Source organism: Neodiprion pinetum, chromosome 4 (assembly GCF_021155775.2).
Source record: "Neodiprion pinetum isolate iyNeoPine1 chromosome 4, iyNeoPine1.2, whole genome shotgun sequence".
NCBI classification, from domain to species: domain Eukaryota; kingdom Metazoa; phylum Arthropoda; class Insecta; order Hymenoptera; family Diprionidae; genus Neodiprion; species Neodiprion pinetum.
Window position 1 is genome coordinate 30,992,568 of NC_060235.2, and position 18,581 is coordinate 31,011,148.

At 40.9% G+C, this 18,581-nt stretch overlaps 1 protein-coding gene across 2 annotated transcripts in view; it reads left to right on the top strand.

Annotated features, from left to right (window-relative positions):
• The window catches only part of LOC124216429 (toll-like receptor 6), a 97,981-nt gene that overhangs the window by 19,116 nt on the left and 60,284 nt on the right, over positions 1 to 18,581 (top strand). Inside the window, exon 2 of one of the 2 annotated variants that reach the window (XM_046620932.2) lies at positions 3,825 to 4,282. The exons of the other annotated variant lie outside the window; for it this stretch is intronic. The gene's annotated coding sequence lies outside the window, so the exon portion shown is untranslated. Of the gene's footprint in view, positions 1 to 3,824; positions 4,283 to 18,581 lie in introns of those variants that run through there. 2 annotated transcript variants of the gene reach the window in all.

An 18,581-nucleotide genomic window follows, 5' to 3' on the forward strand; every position in this document is an offset into this window, starting at 1 on the left:
GTATAGCCGTGCAGCAGCCGAGAAGGTATTCAATATGCTCGTGACACGGTAGCCTCTTTTTGTGCCCCACAGTGAATGCCTCGAAATTGAATAGCCAAGCGGCGGCGGCGGCGGCAGCGACAGTAGCTTTTACCGAACGAACTTTAGTCGCGGTGGGTAGTTAGTCGTCTAGCCTCTGGAATCTAGATTCCCTGATGTGCCTACACACCGGTCCATCCCGGGTTTCCAACCGGCACACGGACAGGCGGCCAGGAGCTGGGTCGGCTCTTCTTCTGCGTGCATGGCGCGTGGCTACGTGACATATGCGCATCCCGGTCCTAATGACGCCAGGTAGATACCCACCGGCTTGCGTGACTTTGGTTTTGGGCAGCTACGTGAGCCATGCTCCAGGGCCATTCACGCTGTCGGCGCTTATCGTTCGTCCGGTACGTGCGGAAAGGCCTGTCAGTCCATAGAGCCGATGTGCGCGCGTCCCGCCTTATCGCAGCAAAGCGAGGTGTGCAGACTGTAATCGCAGCGAATCGAATTTGTTTAAAGTTGCGGGGGGATAATTAACCGGGTGCGACAGCTGATCCGTGTTTGCAAATTTCACGTGAATACACCGGCTGAGCGCCTCGGCCGATTTCGAATTCCTTTGAAATTCAACCGGCCGGCAATCTGAGATGCGATCGGCGCGCCCGGTTGAGAGGCACTGGACCTAGAGCTGGTCACGGAAGTCGGCTATTAAAATTAGTGAAGGGACACCGCCCGGCTAAATGAGGGTTCAGAAGTCCAGCCACCGAAACTTGGCCGGTCTGCAGTCATCTCCGTTACGCAAGCACGGAATCTCTCTTCAATTTGGCACCCCGACAGCTGCTGTGTACTTAACGTTTTCGACCGGCCAAATATGCCGATGATTATTATACCCCCGGGCTAATCGGTATCATATAGCGAAAGTCAGAGGACGCGCACGAAAGTCCATCCCGACTTAAAAGGAACCGAGGAAAAGCTCGGGTTTCCAATTATACCAGGCTAATTGCACAGTTTATACATTTTTTTAAAGTGACAAAAAAAGAGGAGTCGAGTTACAGTCACTTTACCTTTTTTACCGACTCTGGAAAAAAAAAACAACGTGGTATAAATTAATTCGTCATTTCGACGAGGTGCAACTTTTGAACATCTCAATAAACAAATTTACTCATTTTGGAAACAAAACGGGCAAAACAAGAACGAACGACGCTCTCCTTTGTTTGAGAATTTGCCCCAACTACGTTTTCCGAAAAGTGAAGGGCCAGCGATGGGGGACGAAAGCGTACTACCAATTCACCAGGTGATTTCTACTCGCTCTGGAATAAGGCAACCACCCTGCCTATGAAAGTGGGACAACAATCGGAGTCGCGAAGTTCAAGGCGCATGCCCGTCACAACGAAGGGTTGAACTTTTCGCCCTGTTGTAGAGTTGAGACTTGAAGTATAATTAATCTTTTCGCGAATCGCCAGCCCTCGTCCAGACAATGCGAGAATAACTTTCAGGACTAGAAGCGGAGTTCTTCAATTGACGGAAAAATTTTCATATTCGCAGCAATAACCGAAGCAATAACGTATTTACTCCAAATTCTCCCAATGGATAGTATCGTTTCAAGATGTACAGTATTGTACTAACTCTGGTTCGTCAAGATAATAACAAATCATATAGAAATACTATGATCTCCTATTATTGTAGGAATGACTATTACAGTTCGTTATCCATAATTTTGTAAATTCTATCGTCACTATGACGAAGCAGTAAATCAAACATTGATACCAAAAGTCTCTCCGTGTAAAAAAATCATGGTCATATCGTAAACTGGAATTGAATTGAAATATTTTAGCTCTACTATAAAGCGTTTTAAAGCGAACAGAACGTCGCCCATTGCAGAGAACTATTTGTCCCAGTGCAATTGTGTGCGAGCCGGAGAAACGAGTCGGGCTTGAAGAGTGGCAGAAATTAATGGCAACGTGCATTCGCGGTTGGGGGACATTATTTTTTTTCCTCTCTCCTTCACCGTTTTTCTCCCTCCGCGGTCGTGTCGTCCTGCTTTCTTTGAATCCTTGATAAAAGGGACGAGGGATGTCGGGATGGATGTGTAAGGAGGATACGTCCAGATCCGAGAGGTTTGATTATTGCGTTCGTACCCGGAGAAAGGAAGTAGTGCCAGTCCCTCCGATTGACGCACGCAGATGTGACGAGGTGAACAAATAAAACGAGCCTGGCTCTCGTCGAAGCGCAGGAGACCCGCACTTCATTGTTGGACCGGGGGAAAAAAAAAACCTGTCCTCTTCAGGTATACCTATACCCAATGTCCCCAAGCCGGTAGCCGAACCAGTAGCGGGCCCCGGGCCCACTATCAACCCTGCTATGTGTGAGCCGAGCCGTCCATTCAGTCCTATTTATTCAAACACCGGCTCAAAATATTTACCCTATGTCCCCTCTCACGCTGGTAATGCAAGCCACTAAAAACGGGGCACTCAAAGAGAAAAAAAAAAAAAATTGGTAAAAAAATTGTCAAACACGATGGGTACGGAATTTTTTGTCATCCACGCACAGAATTCTTATGTACATTGTGCGTTATTATATAAACAACCTACCGAGTGTGAATGCTGTACGTCTCGAGTGAAAACTCACGGTCGGATCTCGGAATCGAACAAATTCGAGTGATTTTCGGGTCAACGGTGTGTTTGAGTGAAAGCGCGCTTTGAGTATCATCAAGTACGCGAACCGATTTCAATTCTGTCTGCTGTGAAGTGGCGGCTGTTGATAATTACTGTTTTTGGTGGCGTGTCGCGGCGATGCTATGGTATAAATATAATTGCCGGAGAAAAGCTGGTATCGATTTTTTTTTCCACAATCGCAGTACGGAATTTTATTGATTTGAAAAATTGCAACTGCATTATATATCAAGTCTGGCTTGGGTGGGCAAAATAATCTATGAAATATACTTTTCTTCGGCAATCGTTGTAAATTTGATTTTCAACTCGACAATTCAATTCAAAATTTTCAAGTATAAATTGATTCGCGTGGTCCGCATTTTCAAGATCAAAAGAGAGCCATCAAAGTCACGTTTTTCGATTGAAAGGCGAAAAAAACTGGAACAGCGTACAGGGTCATTGGCGTCGCCAACTTGTCTCAACTCGTTACTGTTTCGTTTGAGATTTAGTTAAATAAGAGAGGGTAACGAGGTAGCGTGAAGCCATCGTAAAGTATGCGTATACACGAAGACTTTCTACCGCAGACAACTTACTTGACTTGGTTAATTTTTGCTCCAAGTTGGGTTGTGCATAGTAAAAAAACATTGGGAATGTTAAGGTTCGAAACGCTCTTTCCAACGCAGTTCGCGTTGCAAGGATATCAGGCTCCTGCATACGCTTGAGAATTCATTATCCCGCTTTGCAAACGAATAGCAAACCGATTTTTAGCATTCCAGTATTTATACATTTCACCGAAATCTCAGCAATTCACGTCTCTGCTTTTGGCAGATCGACACTGAATGAATGAGCTATTCATACTGATGAAAAAATTAATGTTCCATTTCGGAAGTAATCAACTTTGGAATTTGATTGTGTTACGTTCTGAAGCTTGTTCAGATGACATTATCATTATTTTTATTACTGTGATTATCATTATTAATAAGATTATCATTGTAATTCAGCTGTTAAATCCCCACGAAAAACTTATTATTACATATGCCTTATTTCTGCGAGCAATATCGGTCTTATGACTTATAAACTTGACTTGTTTATATTATTCTAATGTTCTTAATTTTGGTATTTTACTTTAACCACTTCTGTTTCTTTCTTTTCTTCCAGATTTTAATCCCGATCTCGTCCACAACGAAATATATAAGCAGACAACGCCCAAAACCTCGACTGATTATTATTATTAACATTATTATTATATTATGATTATTATTATTATCATTAATAGTACCGTCATTCTTGTTATTATCGAGAAGATTCTTTTGCTTTGTACAATGTGAAATCCTGTACTCTCAATTATTTAGAAATTTGTATATTTGTACATATTCAACACACTTAGGTAATAAAAATGATGGTGATCTTGGAACAGGTTATGTCGATAAAATTGTCACCTAGAGCTACGGAAAATATTACTGAAGTTCTGCCACAATTTTTTGAAATGTCAGGTGTAAGACTCAACTCAAACTAATGCTTGATAAGATAGATTGTACGATATTTTACCTATGTTGAAGGAACTGTTTCACGATTACTGTTAACTAGAATAAAAAATACACATCGTTGAATTTAAATCGATATAATGGGTTTAATAATTTATTACGCTTATTTACACCGAATACTGTAATAACGATCGTTAAATATATATAGTAATGAACTTAATCTAGGATCGTCCTTATCCTTTTGATCCAAATTATGCTACATTTCTTCCAATGTTAGTAACGAATGTTGCATTCGAAAATTCGGATTTTTAGGATTGGCCAAAAATCTTTGCTCCTCATGTCAATATTTCTTTCATTTCATTTCCATTCCAAGGTATAAAAACTCAGTCTCTATCTTTATAAATATACGTGCGATGAAAACCCTCAGAATTCACGCTGGTAGATTTTCTCTTTATCTTCTTTCATTCTGAGATTAACAACACCTCGCAATGCTTACAACGAGTGAATCAAAAGTATCCATCAACGGCTCGCTTCCTGTTTATATCAACGTAGGTATTAATACCAGTTAAAAGAGAAGACTGATAGTCTATTCGTCACTGTCACTGTCTCGATAAGCTTAATAAAGTCAATCATGGCCTGAGCTTCTGTGCTGCCCTAATGATAGCAACATCCTTTCCCCGCAGCGCGGCTGGCAAGAGAAGAGTAAATTTTGGCCGCTTGAAAAAGTATAATCGTTCCTTTTTTTTTCTGTCAGAAATTGAGATCGAGACTATATACAGGTTGAATATTTCCACCAGTGCACCGACCTATAATTTCGATCGTAAAATAGGGGGAACTGAAAAATAGAAGGAGAAAAAGAGGGTGGAAAAAAATTCCGTCACCATAATGGGAACGGGTTGGAATTTAGCGAAGAGTTTGTCGAGTTCACCGCGTGGCGACGCTTCCGGAGACAGGGAGACAAATGGCGAGGAAGCGAAAATGAGACGGAGAAAGTGATCGAGTAAGCAAGCCAGCGCTACTTCAAGATGACTTAATGGACCGCGTTGCAACGCCGCAGGATGGCGTGAAGAGGAGCAGCGTCTCGCCCCTCAACCCTCTGCCATCCTTCCTGGTCGCTCCAGCATACTTCAACTGATTTACGTACGAACCGACTACCGAGTGTCCTTGACACGTCCTGCCGTTTGATACATGTCCACCAACAGGTTGGGCTCTTCTCTCCCGTCCGAGTTATCATTTTCCTCCAGCCAGTCGAGCGTTCGCCACTTTTGATTGCACATCATCGGCGTGAGTGATGCGCGTTTATTGTTCGTCACGCGACTGTAATTGCTGGCCAAATTTTTACCTTCACACCTCTAGACGCGGACCAAAAACAATATCCACGATAAGTTTAAGCATACTACGCTAGATCTGTTTTGACGAGTTAAAATTCTCCTCGTTTCGTGCCGCAGACGATCCGCAGAAGCATGCGATCTTTCTCCAGACAGCCGTACAGAATTACTTTTTTTTTATACCTATTTTTTTCTTCTTCTACTTTCAAGAGAACGTGAGAGCCGCGTAAGCCTGCTGAAAAATGATTTAAATAAAAAATAAACTCTTCGTCCCGGGGAATACGTACATATACGTATATACCGGCGGTTGTTAAGATTTTATATTTCTTCGGCGTGAGTAGTTTTTTGTGGTTTTCCTTCGCAGGCGATACTTTATTTCTTAGCCGATCCCAAGACTACGATGTGAGTGAGTGTAGGCGATGCAAAGGTCGGTGAATATCTCTTAAATGTATTAAATGAAGAAAGAGAAGGGAGGCAAAAGTACAAAAAATGAAGAGATATGAGAAGAGAGAGTCGGAGCTAAGGAAAACATCCTGTGAAAGCGGAAAACCGTTCTTTTTATTATAATGAAAATACGCACGTTACCTCGGCACTTCTTACAGGTTAGCTCAAATTCACCCCAGGGTATTAGATACCAGTTTGACTTGTGTATGAGTATGATAATGGATGTGGTTTACCGTGCAAACACCCAAGATTGCGATTTTCAAATTCTTAAACTGAAATTTCGGTTCTTCATTTGCATGATTAACTTTTTTGAATTCTATTATTAAAGATGATTGTTTGATTTAATTATATACGATAATAGGATCTCAATGAACGTAAAAAAATTTTAGATTGTCGTTTCGAAATCGCGCAACGTTTGAAAAAGAAAACTTCGTGAATTTCATTTCTTCCGAATTCAAATTTTAACTCACTTCGTTTTACACAGCCGGTAATAATTCGCCACAAATTGTCAACTATTGGATTTGTAATAACTGAACAGGTATAATACAATGCCGACTAAACACATACACCAATGAGTGCACGAATATACAAGTTCAGTAATTTCATAAAATTAGTAATCACGCGTTCAACCGGGCGGCGTATTTTTTATTCATTATTATTATTATTATTTGGAAGTTTGGTTAGTCACTAGCTGATTTCATCGTCGCCACATCGTTGGAAGCACGTGTGTCACAGCCTGATGAGCGAGAGTAGCTGCGGGGGAATCTATTATCGAACGTAATTCACCCCCGGCTATCAGATTTTCACAAAGACGTGAAAGCGGTACGAAGTTTCCAGCTACACAGCTATAATTTTCGGGACATAATGGAGGCGTCTGTGGGATATGACGCGACGACAAATTGAGTTGCTGTCCAATGCACCGAGGCACGTAAGTCGCATTGGCAAAAACTACCGTCATTTTGCGGCGCCGGTTTGATCAAGATTTCGCAAAAATTACAGATTAACTTTCGCACAGGTTCATCTCGTACAGGAAATCATGTTTCTGATACCCCCGTCAAATCAAAATGCCATTCGAGCCGTGCGTTTTACGCAATTTCTTTTACTCGGCTGCTTGCGGACGTGCAATACGAGGCGTTAAGCCCAGGCCTCAAAGCTCAAAATTCGCCTTTTCCTGGTGAGGTTTATGTTATATGCATGGAGGATTTTTTACTGAGCAAGCTTCGTCAAAAGTGTAATTCTAGAAAAAGGCGGAGAAGTATAACGCGCTGAATTTATGTAACCGCGACGTTCGATTGTACGTATTGCTGAAATAAAACAGGGTAAAAGAAATAACCGGAAGTACAGAAGGTGGGGTTGAAATAGGAGTGAAAATGAACGGGGGCTTTCGAAAACCAATTAGCGTTGCGAAAATTATAACATTTTAAGGTATTGGTTCGATTAATTATGGCCAGCTGTTACGAGGTCGGGTTTTTCTCTCTGTGTCGTTTCATTTTTCACTATTTTATTCTTTCAATATACGTCATATCTATGCATTCTTGTACATGCACCGGCGGAAAACTAGCGTTTTACATGCTTCGAGTTTAATTAGAAATTCCTCATCCGTAACAGGTACGTACCGTTATTACCGCCGTATGTTAACCCAGTTTACGTATATAAATGGATATATCTACATTCTACACGCGCTGTATCTACAAAGTCAAAATATTAGTTTCAGATATTTTTTTTTCGCAAATGAAATTATTCTGTATTACTTCTAATTTCTAAGCTTATCTTATACCGTCGGGACACATGCGATGCACTTGAGTAATAATTTTCTGCGTTTACTTATGACTCATGACGAGATTATACTTCGTAACTTGGAATGCGAATAATAATTGTCTTCCAATTTTTTCTTTTCCAAAAAGTAAGGCCTGATACGAACGATTTATTTTTTTAATTTGCATGTAACGAGGATCTGGCATTTTTGTTAAATTTTCACAAAATGGCACTAACGGAATTGAAAAAAATATCTCCAATTTAAGTTTACTTCTCCTAAAATACTTCTGTTCTAGTTTTAAAGCCACAGTATTATTTAAGTACCCTTTTGTCCTTTCGCTTTTGTTGAGCAGGTTTGTCGACTGCATCGAAATCATCATTGAATACGATGTGGTCATAGTAACAGCCATTGGACTAATACTGGGCTCAATTAACAACCAATTAAATCACCCCGGATAGGCAGTGAGAAAGACTCGGAACATTTAAAAATATCTGAATTTTTTGAAAACTCTGCAATTGCTCTCGTAGCGTAACTGCACGTTCCAATTAAAATCCGCTAACGAGAGAAGAACAGTTTTCTCTGATGCCATATATGATACTCTACTCGCAGCTGCAGATTTACTAATGGGGAGAAAACAATTTTTTACTCTAGAAGTAACACTGGTCAGTTTCATGTAAATATTTCCAATTTCCTCTAGAACGTTTTTGGACTCAGAACCCCATTGCATTTGTAGTAGTAGAATATATTCATCGAGACAAATAGCCTGGTATTGAATCAAGATTGGAATTTCGACAAAATTCAACGGGTGACATCAGAGGTTTCATCAGAGATATGCGACTCGTTTTAGTTTTGATATAAAAAAGACTTGTATCGTAATTTATCACGTACATTCGCAAGATACACACGTTAGTTTACTCGCAGTCGGCAATGACGAAGGAGGGAAAGCCAATCTTGTAATAAGTGACACGTACTTAAATACAGACTGACGAACGGACACGCAGATGCAAACGTAAATGGCTGTTCGCCAACAGGTGGCGTTGACATTCTACGTTAACGAACTACACCCTTGCCTGTCAGCGTCCTCAATGAGGGTTCATAATTTTGCCTCGCCCTCAGTCTCCCAGCGACGTGTCCCCCTTTTAACGCCTCGCGACGATTTCCTGTGTTTACGCGAGGACCCCTGTTTCAGGGCGTTGATGAGCGGGAGCGTTGAGATTACGATTTTTTACCAATCATTTTTTTAACACATGGAGGGGTGAAGTTTTCGACCCAGTAACACATGCATGGGAAAAATTAACAAACTGCACGGACAGAAATCTCTGGATGAGCTTAACGTACAGTTCTTCATTATTTAGATTTTTTACTGTAACAGAATAATACAGTTCTGGGATATGAAATGAAGATAAGTTTTGCAACTGCAACCAGAAAATTGATTCGTGCGACCCGCAGAAGTCAAATTCTCTATCGGACAGGCAATTTTTGCTCGACTAAAAATAACGAGACGACGACTAAATATTTTTAAAAAGTTGTTCGTTCACCGCAGCCGAAGCAGAGTTTTCAGTAAATCTAAACGAATTTTACCTTGTTTACTGCTCTCAACTACTGTTCGTGTGAAGTTCACGGTTTGTGTTCGTACAACGAATGAGGTGAACCTCATTATAATTACGAAACGTCAGAATGTGAATCAGGCGGTTTGTAAAGTATCCGCGTTGTCGGCAGCGGAACGGCTTTCCGCGTGAGTTCCTTGCAGTATCGTTATATGCCTGCATGAGTGAATATTATATGCTTCGATACTGTTCCAACGTATATTTGCAATTGTCATTATTTTTATCAGCAAAAAAAGCTCACTTGCCTTGCCATCAGCGCAACTGCCGCGAATTTTCAACATAATTCCCTCCTGACCAGCTTTTTAGCGAGTCGAGGATAAATCGCCCAGCGATTTTTATTCCCTAATTTATGAATTGTAATCGCGCTTTTTACCACCCTGCTTTTCCCGCCGCTCGCGTATCCCGAGTGAATCCGCGCTTTAGGGACATACGCCAACGTTTACTGGGCAGGGGAAACTTTTTAACACTTGTCGCATCGGTCGGTATACGAGAGGAATAAAATACTACGGTGCATATCGGACACGGGCAGAAAAATATACGAACTGCGAAATAACTGACGGAAATCTGCAGAATATGATAAAAAATAGCCACCCGAAAGCCGGAGATAAAACTGTGAATAAAAAAATGGCAGGGCTGCCTGCTCGTGTAATCAAGGTGAACCGGATATGATCGTAGATTTGCATAACATTCCGGCCCTATTTGAGTAGTTACCGGGCAAACTCGCCCGGTTCCGAAAGTTTATCGGCACAAATATTACCTTATCGGAAACAGCAATATACCGAGGCGGCGTGTGTGCTCTGTAGCGAGATCAAAACGAGATGAATATATATACAGGGTGGCCAAAAATAAATAAATAAATAAATAAACAAATATAAAAACGGAACCGATTATATACGTGAATAAAATCCAAAAGTTTTGTCCGATTTTCAAAAACTTTTTCTCTCGAAAGTAGAAGAACGAAGCTTTCATTTCGCGTTTGAAAACCTGATAATTCTTTATTGGTTGGTGAGATACACGCTCTTGAAAAATAGGTTTTAAAAACTTTGCTGGGAGACTGAAAAGAAAATTAAATTTAAAGAATGTTCAACTTAATTTCCTTCTTAAATTGTGATTCGAAGATTGATTCTTACATTTTAGAAATTCTCCAAGATTCTATTCACATGACATGAAACGTTTCTTGCAAAATTAGAATCAAAACATGCACTTTATAATTAAATTCCTGTTTTTAGGAACCATTGTCAAGAGAGTCCACTATCAAAAAAGTCGGTTGTAAACGATGTCGAGAACTTGATCAAAGTTGATTCAGCCAACGACGAACCACCCAACACCAGGCAGATATAACGAGCATTTTTGATTTTTCGAGATGACGTTACGACTGCCTTTTTTGATATTGGCGAATTACCTAGAGCATCATATTTTCAGTCGTAGCAAAGAATCCTTAAAAATCATTGTAAAATTAAGAAAATAGTGATTGTTCCTTCAAGTTTTTGTTACAAATTTTTATTTTTTTTTTTTCAAATTTTTGAACGCGACATGAAAGAGTCATTCTTCTAGTTTCAAGTAACATAAAATTTTCGAAAATCGGTCAACGCGTTCTCGGATTTTATTTCGCATTTCAAATCGGTCCAATTTTTTTGGCCCACCCTGTGTATAATTCTATCGGCTTACCTGACGTGCGAATTTTTTGCCCGCAAATCCGCTTGAGCGTGCGGTAAAAACGCTGGTGATAAAGAATAAAAAAAAAAAAGAAAGAAAAGAAAAAAATGCGGAACATAACAGAGCGAAGCAGAACGAGAGAAGAAAAAAGAGTAACTTGCTAATAAGTAAAAAATAAAATAGAAATAATTTATAAAGAAATGTAGAAAAAAGAGGCGATACGCGGGGGGTTGAAAAAGTCGTACTACACACAACCGGATCCGGAACCCCGTATGGCTTTTATATGCGCACCCGTTTCTGCGTACACGCGTTAGGTATATATTATTCACCTGCATGGAAAAGGGAGGCGGGTACGCATGCTTCGGTACGAAACCCGGTATTGTTTATCTCGGAAAAACACTCGGTGCGCTTGTGGACGCAGGTGTATGGTGTACAAAACGGACATCAGCCATGGGTTATTCACTGGCGGAATAAAATATCACTTTAATATTCATTCCGTGCTACGCGCGGATTCCGCGAGCCCAATTGCGTTCAAATAAAGCTACAGCTGTTGTTCTTCTCGCTGTCTCATTCTTTTTTTTTATTAGCACTTCATAAAAATACAGAGAGAATATCATCCACTACGAGCTGTACATCGATTGGCGATATTGCAATTGAACGCGCGTTTCGAATAAGGGTTAATAGCGGATTCGTGAATCACTTGTTCTATACAGTTATTGATATAACAGCTGTTGTATTACTGAGTTGCAGCGAGGATCTGTAAATGGTTGTGTACAATCGCAATTGTTTACGATTGATAATTTTGATCGTATATATGATACTCTCGAGGATTAACAGAGATTATCAAAATTCTACCGAACACACAGCTGGAAGGAGAAGCAGAAATATTTTTTGTCAATTTATTCCCTTAAAACTTCACATACGTTATTGTTCGCTGTTTGTTGTATGTGGAAATTACACATCCAACGACGAAAAATGCAAAAAGTTTTATTCCACAATTTGTTTCATAGTTGGTCGAATTTCGTAATTTAATTCAGCTTGGTTTACTCCTCAGTTTGTCAAAATAATCGAAGCGCACTAGACTGATTTTTTACCGCAGCCCAAGGAATTTGGACCAGTTCAAAATCCAATTCCTGCCGATGGTTAAGGTAAACGGATAAAAAAAAAAAAAAACCCGCACATTCGCGTTTCTTATCATAACGCTTAATAGGTTTGCTTATCTGGAGTAGGTACACGGCCTCTCGGTTGGACGTGTGTTCGATGGGAGGAACTTCCACCTTTCATTTCACTTCCACAAACGAGAATTTTCTCGACTGGTGATAAAGGCTCAGACATGTTAGTGGAGGCGGTTTGAGGCATCTCCGGAGATAGTCCGTGCCATACTCGTTAAATGTGGTATCAGTGAAATTGCTTGGTTACCAGAGCTATAAGATTTGTCATTCTGTTTTCAAACTATAAAAATATACTGACTGAATATTCCACGACGGAAGACGAGGTTCAGTGTTTACAGCTTATACGATTTTAGATGCAGCAAATGGCGCCAACGAAATACGAGAATGTTGGCCGACAACTGAACCACACTATCTTAAAGAAGGAACATGTACCGGTATCAAAAGGTATTAAATCCGATGTTACTCTACAAGCGACAATAGAGGACGGCAGGCTAACGTGAGAATATTACTTCACTTAAAGTTACTTTAACTTCAAATCACTTTGAAATTGACAATGAGTAAAATCTAGGATAGATGGATTACTTTACCGTAGGAATTCGATTCATAAATTGTTCAATCAATTTATTCGAAAGAATTTTCCAGCCAGCATATAACCTTGTTATCGCCATTTATTGAAAAGTCAATTTTCAACATCAAAGCTGAAAGTAAACCATACAAACAAAATCTGCTTTCGCATACAAATTAAAACGTTTTTCAGACGGCAGTCTCAACCAAAATGTATTTCTCGTACTGACTAGCAAAATGGAGTCCGAGAGATGGGGAAACCATCGAAATAATTCGTGTGAATCTAATCTCGGTCTATAATTCTATTTTAAAAGCATTAGTTTCGATCGCATCGGTGTCGAACGTGTAAGCAGCTCGAAGCTCTTCGTCTGACGTAGACGCGGCGGGATGAAAAGAGAAATGGAGAGACCTGGAGAAAGAGACAAACGGAACTTGGTGCAGGGACGTACAAGGACGAAAACGAGGAAGTTAGGTGAATGGCTTGGCGGCGAGGGGGCGAGCGGATGGGTAATTTGTTAGATTGGTCCTGTTCGTCCTCGGAGCGCCAGCTCTTGGTTCTCTATTTCTGTCTCCACCGCAGGAGGGACAAAGTGACATGCTAAAGCAAGATCGGGAGACACTTCGGGCACCCTCTGCAGACTCCGTATTATACCCATCCATGTACCGATCCACGTATATAAAGTATAACCCTCGTGTACCGAAATATATTTACGTTCCTCTCTATGACGGAAAAGTTGACATACGTGTATTCTTCTAACCTATTTCGCTCTTCGAAGTACAACGGACTTCGTACTGCTGTTCTTTGTACCTTAATGGCTGATAACAAGTATGCGTCAAATTTACTTACTCCGATAATATTCGGAGGGCCATTTAATCTAGATAAGTAGCGATTGCATATTAGAAGTGAAAACTTCGGTACAGATATGAATTTCAAGGAACTAATACGAGTGCGATTGAAACAAAATGCTGCGTAAGCTTATGTCTCTTATCACTTACGTCAAAAAAAGTTTTTCATCGATCGATTTATTCAAACTTCACGTAGGTCAAGAGCCGTGGAATTTCAGTTCTTTCGGAATCAGATACAACGAGTATGTCAAACGTTGATGCGTGCGATTTGAAACTTTTATTACGAAAGTTAACGAATAGTCGTAATTGAGCAGCTCGAGAACATCTGGAAGGTTCGAGCTAATAAAACGCGTTTGATAAGCCCGGCAAACCGAGATAAATCGAAAAGTATCAATCAAATATTCATATGAGGCAGTAGGGTTGCGGTTACGTCGGAATATGGCCAGAATCGGTTTGCCAAGGCGGAACCCCGGCTCTGAGCTCAACATCTATAAACTACCATTTGCATAACGGTCAGCCCACCCAATATCCTCGCGGTCTGCCGTCTGCACTGTGGTGATATTATCGCCGAGCTGCAGTAGTTTGTTTGCCGTGGTTACGATTTAATCAAAGTCATATAATACATTTGAGGGGTGACTCACATCCTGCATCCCCCCCGTTGTAGTATATAGATGTCTATATGCATATATACATATATATAATATATAATATATATATATGTACTTGGCCGGGGAGTTTCATTTCCTAGATTACACTTCCTTGGTTGAAAATAATCCCATTCGTTACTGTCTTACGATTTCAACATGCACTTTAGCGGTTGCCCTAAAATCATGCGCTTAAAGCTGACAATCATTCTGGATTAGGGTAAACGCGTTTTAATCAAACCTGGATTATTTGATATGACGTTATTAAAATTCTGGGAGCTTAGGGTCATAGAGTCGCCTGGATTTATGATGGTATCCACCCACCATTGAATAATAATTTGATCAAAGAATTTATCAACATGCATTCTTCTACACTTTTCCGAAAACGTACGGTGATCAAATGATGCGACCGGTTGCGTTGCGCAGGCGTATTCAAGTATACGGTGTCACAATATAATGCGATCGTATGCGCCTGTTGGTATACTTTTATGCACGCAGCTAAGTTCGGCAAGTAGCGTATAATTTTCGATCGTGTATTCAATGCATAAACAGAAACGAATAATGTAATAAAGGATTTCGATGCCTTTGGTCTTGAATAAATTGCAATGAACGAATGAGTATCATAGGTAAGTTTGTGGGCCTAAAAAAAAAAAACCAAAAGAAAAGGTATCAATAATATAATATGTTTGCGAATACCCGAATAACCTTTTGGTTAATCAAGTCATATAGTATTCTTCGACTCCATTGCGTTTTAAAATGACAAGCTAGTACATAAAAGTAGAATATGTATAAATATGAGAAATATAATTGGTTGAAACCACTGCGTTTGAAAAAACTTCTCTGTCTTACTGCTTCGGAAACTCTGGAGAAAGTGTCTAAAAAATAAAAATCAAACTAATCCTCATCATTTGCGCAAGTTTTAGAGAGCTTAGAATGAAATAAAAATTGACGAAGCGTTTTTCCAGAAATAGGATTTTTCTTTCGTCCGATAAGGGATGAAATAAATAAGTGTTACAAGTCCCAGTTTGGTCTTGGTTTATTAGCTCCGTCGCCAGCGTTTAATGGTGTTAGGAGGGTCGGTCCATCGAGAAAATGATTCCGCGTAAATCAAGGTATTAGCTCGTGCGTTCAGGCTCATTTTACGGACGATGTAGGGGTTGAACGCGAGTGGGGCGCGCAGCCACGAGGCCTACGAACGGTAGACTTTTAGCATCACACCATAGGTAATAACTTAGTCATACAAACGGCGGCCTCTGCGAAATAAATCATTAGCGATGCAAATATTGACTCAAGTCGCGTGGATGAGAATCCAAAGCCGTACGTCAACTGCTCGATAAGCCGTTCGTCCCCTTCGCCGCAACTGTCACGCTTGTCCATCGTTATTTAAACACGTTTTATTTGAAAGCGCATGTAAGTAATTGCAATCCAATTCCCTCAGGGATAAAGTCGAGGTAATAAAAAAATTTCGTCTCTAATGACGTCGAGCTTGCGGGGGAAAATTCATTCAACGAACGAATTTGAGTATAGTTTTTCATGTTTAAGCTCTACGTGCCGAATGAGAAGTTCTGAAATACAAATACCTGGGATATTTTAGTCTCATGATAATTTAAAATCCCCGTGGTTCATGGTTGAAAACTAGTACTTTCTAATATTAACGTTCTATGTGTCACGAAATTAGTTGACGTTTTCATAGTTTTATTACTTGAATAGTTTTTTATTAACCAACTCGTTGGTAGATCAAAATTTTCGCAAGCAAGCAATCTATTTGAATTTATGTCGTTATTCAAGCAAAATTTGTCGAGCTAAATAGTTGGAAAATAGTTTTAACCAAGTTTCAAAATATGTTCGTTCATCAAATTTTTCTACCGAAAAAACGTGTGTCGATTCATGTATTCGCGCGAAAAGTGAGAATGGCATTTCCACATACAAGCCTTATTGAGTGCGGTGTGGGTTTAACGGTATAAATTCGTAATTGCCAATCAGCCCAATTATATGGGGTGTTGATACTTCGTTTATTGCTCATTCCAATGAGAAATTGATTCACTAATTATTTGATTTTACATGAAACTAATCAAAGTGATGTATTTTGAACCGCGGAACAGGAAATCACGAAGGGTGATTTAACCACAGATTCAGCTCAACAATAAGAAAGAAGCTTTGACGTAGCTTTTCGTCGGTCAACGTATTAGCGGTATAAATAATTCATTTCTCTCGCTTGCTAATTTTTCTCCACGATCTCTTTCCACCTCCATCTCCATTACACGCGGTGGGTTTCCCGGTTTCTGCGTGCACGGTGTTTGTGTGAAATATAAGTGTATACAGTCGGATTCACGACACGTAAAATATTATTGATGGCAACTTCCTCACTCGCCGGTTGCCGGCTTTCCAGTAATTATTCATCCCCTTTTTCCACCCTCGCAAGCCTACTCCGCTATAATCAAACCTAAAATTTCAAGTGACTGAGTAGAGTTGTTTTATTCCCCACTTTTTCATTTTTATCACCGCGAACGGACGAATATAATTCGAATATCACGATCGTCGGGTGAGAAATTCGACGATAAAACTGCGAGATCTGGGTTTTTCTTCTTCTTCTTCTTCTTCCTCTTCCTCTTCTCCTTTTCTCCTCTCTACCCCGACGTTTCCCTCAAAAGCTTAGTCGACGAAAGGTTTTCCTCGTTCTTAGGAATCAATAATACACCCGCCATCGTTTTCTTGGCCTTGCGAGAAAACGTAAATCGTAGGATTCAGTCTCTCTCTCTCTCTCTCTCTCTGCTTCTCTCTCCATCTCCTTCTCTACTTTCTCTGCCTTCCGTTCTGCTGCAAGTCCCCGACGCTAAGCTAATCAAATTTAGTGCCTTTCTCGGAATTGAGACTCTCTTTCTGCCGATCTGCTCCCGGCCAAACCCATTCTACCCGGTAACGCATTGCAACCGATAGAAAGCCGTACGGCTTTTTCAGGCCGGTCAAAAGCTGGCACCCCCGTCCATTGGTGCCCCGCTAGGTGCCGTTAAAATTGTTCATTTCACACGACGCGCGGTACAACGTAAGGCACGAAGGACAGGACCGCAGTGACTTATTGTGCAAGGGTTCTTTTTCCCTTTCGAATCATGGCTTGTTCCGACGCCCTCTAAATCGCCCACTGGCCCCCGCCTTACGCCTTACTGCCTATTACCGCAGCATATTAAACATTCGCACGCTCCGCGTGTATCCAGAATTGAAATCCATTGGCTTTTTACCCCTGATTTATGCTGCCATCGTTTTACTTTAAATAACGCACTATATAAGTAACACGATTCAGGCGGGAAATGAAACCCGGGCGAAAAGTTCATTATGTGAGTTTAGCACCCCGTCCAAATATATATATATACGCGCCTTCGCCACGTTAGGGTTTGATAAAATCGAGAGACGGCGAGTATTCCTGATCCGGATAGAGGCAATCGAAGTCAGATCTCGCTTGAGATTTTTTTTTCTTCTTTCTTCGGAAAATAAGAAAATGGGGTGGATTGAATATATTTTGGTAGTATCAAGCCACTTTGCTTACCTCGGTATACTCAAAACCGATTTCACTCCCTTAAAGGCGAGGAAACCTAGATCGTGGTTGGATATTGACAAGGCAATTTCTGCAGTGAACTGGTATCGGAGGGTAAACGAGAAACCCGTACAATAAATTTCTCCGCGGTAGTGTAAACATCTTCTCGAAATTGCATTTACCTTATACCTCGAGGACTTGGGCGCAACACTTCAATGTAACCGCGTTGCATTGCGTCAAGTTTGTCCTCGCTATTTCTTCACTTCGTCTCTAATCAGTCGGTTTATGAATCGGTGTTACCAATCCTCATCGAAATTCTGTAAAAATGTTACAATTGGGATGAAATTACGTGGTGTATAAAAACAAAAAAAATATTTCAAAAGGAGCAAGGACTTTCATGGCGAAATTCAAAAATTTTTGTAGATCATCAAGTAACGATTTAAAAAATTTCCAAACAAATTCAAACCTACAATTTCGTTTCTGCGACAAGGCGAGTCGAGTTACGTACTTCGGAAGTGTGAAGTATGCGGATTACGTCCCGCTGTTGACGTCAACGTCACGCGATCTCCCCTCGGCGAGCGGCGACATGTGGAAACCAGGCTGAGGGCAGGGCGTATCCGCCAATTTCCCACACCCATGCCTCCTCCTCACCCCAGATGGAAAACGGCAGTCTCAGCCAGCCAAGCCACGATGATATGATTTTTTATGCGCTCTAATCCTGCCCGCAATCCTGAGGCCACGTGACCGTCAAACGGCTGCAGAGTCCGTGCCGCAGCCCGAGCCGCACGGACTTAGAGCTTAGCGGTCGCGTTTTGTTTAAAGAGAACGTGGCCGCGGGGAAGCAGCTACTTCACTACCCTTTCGGCGCACTGGAACTTGTCGGGG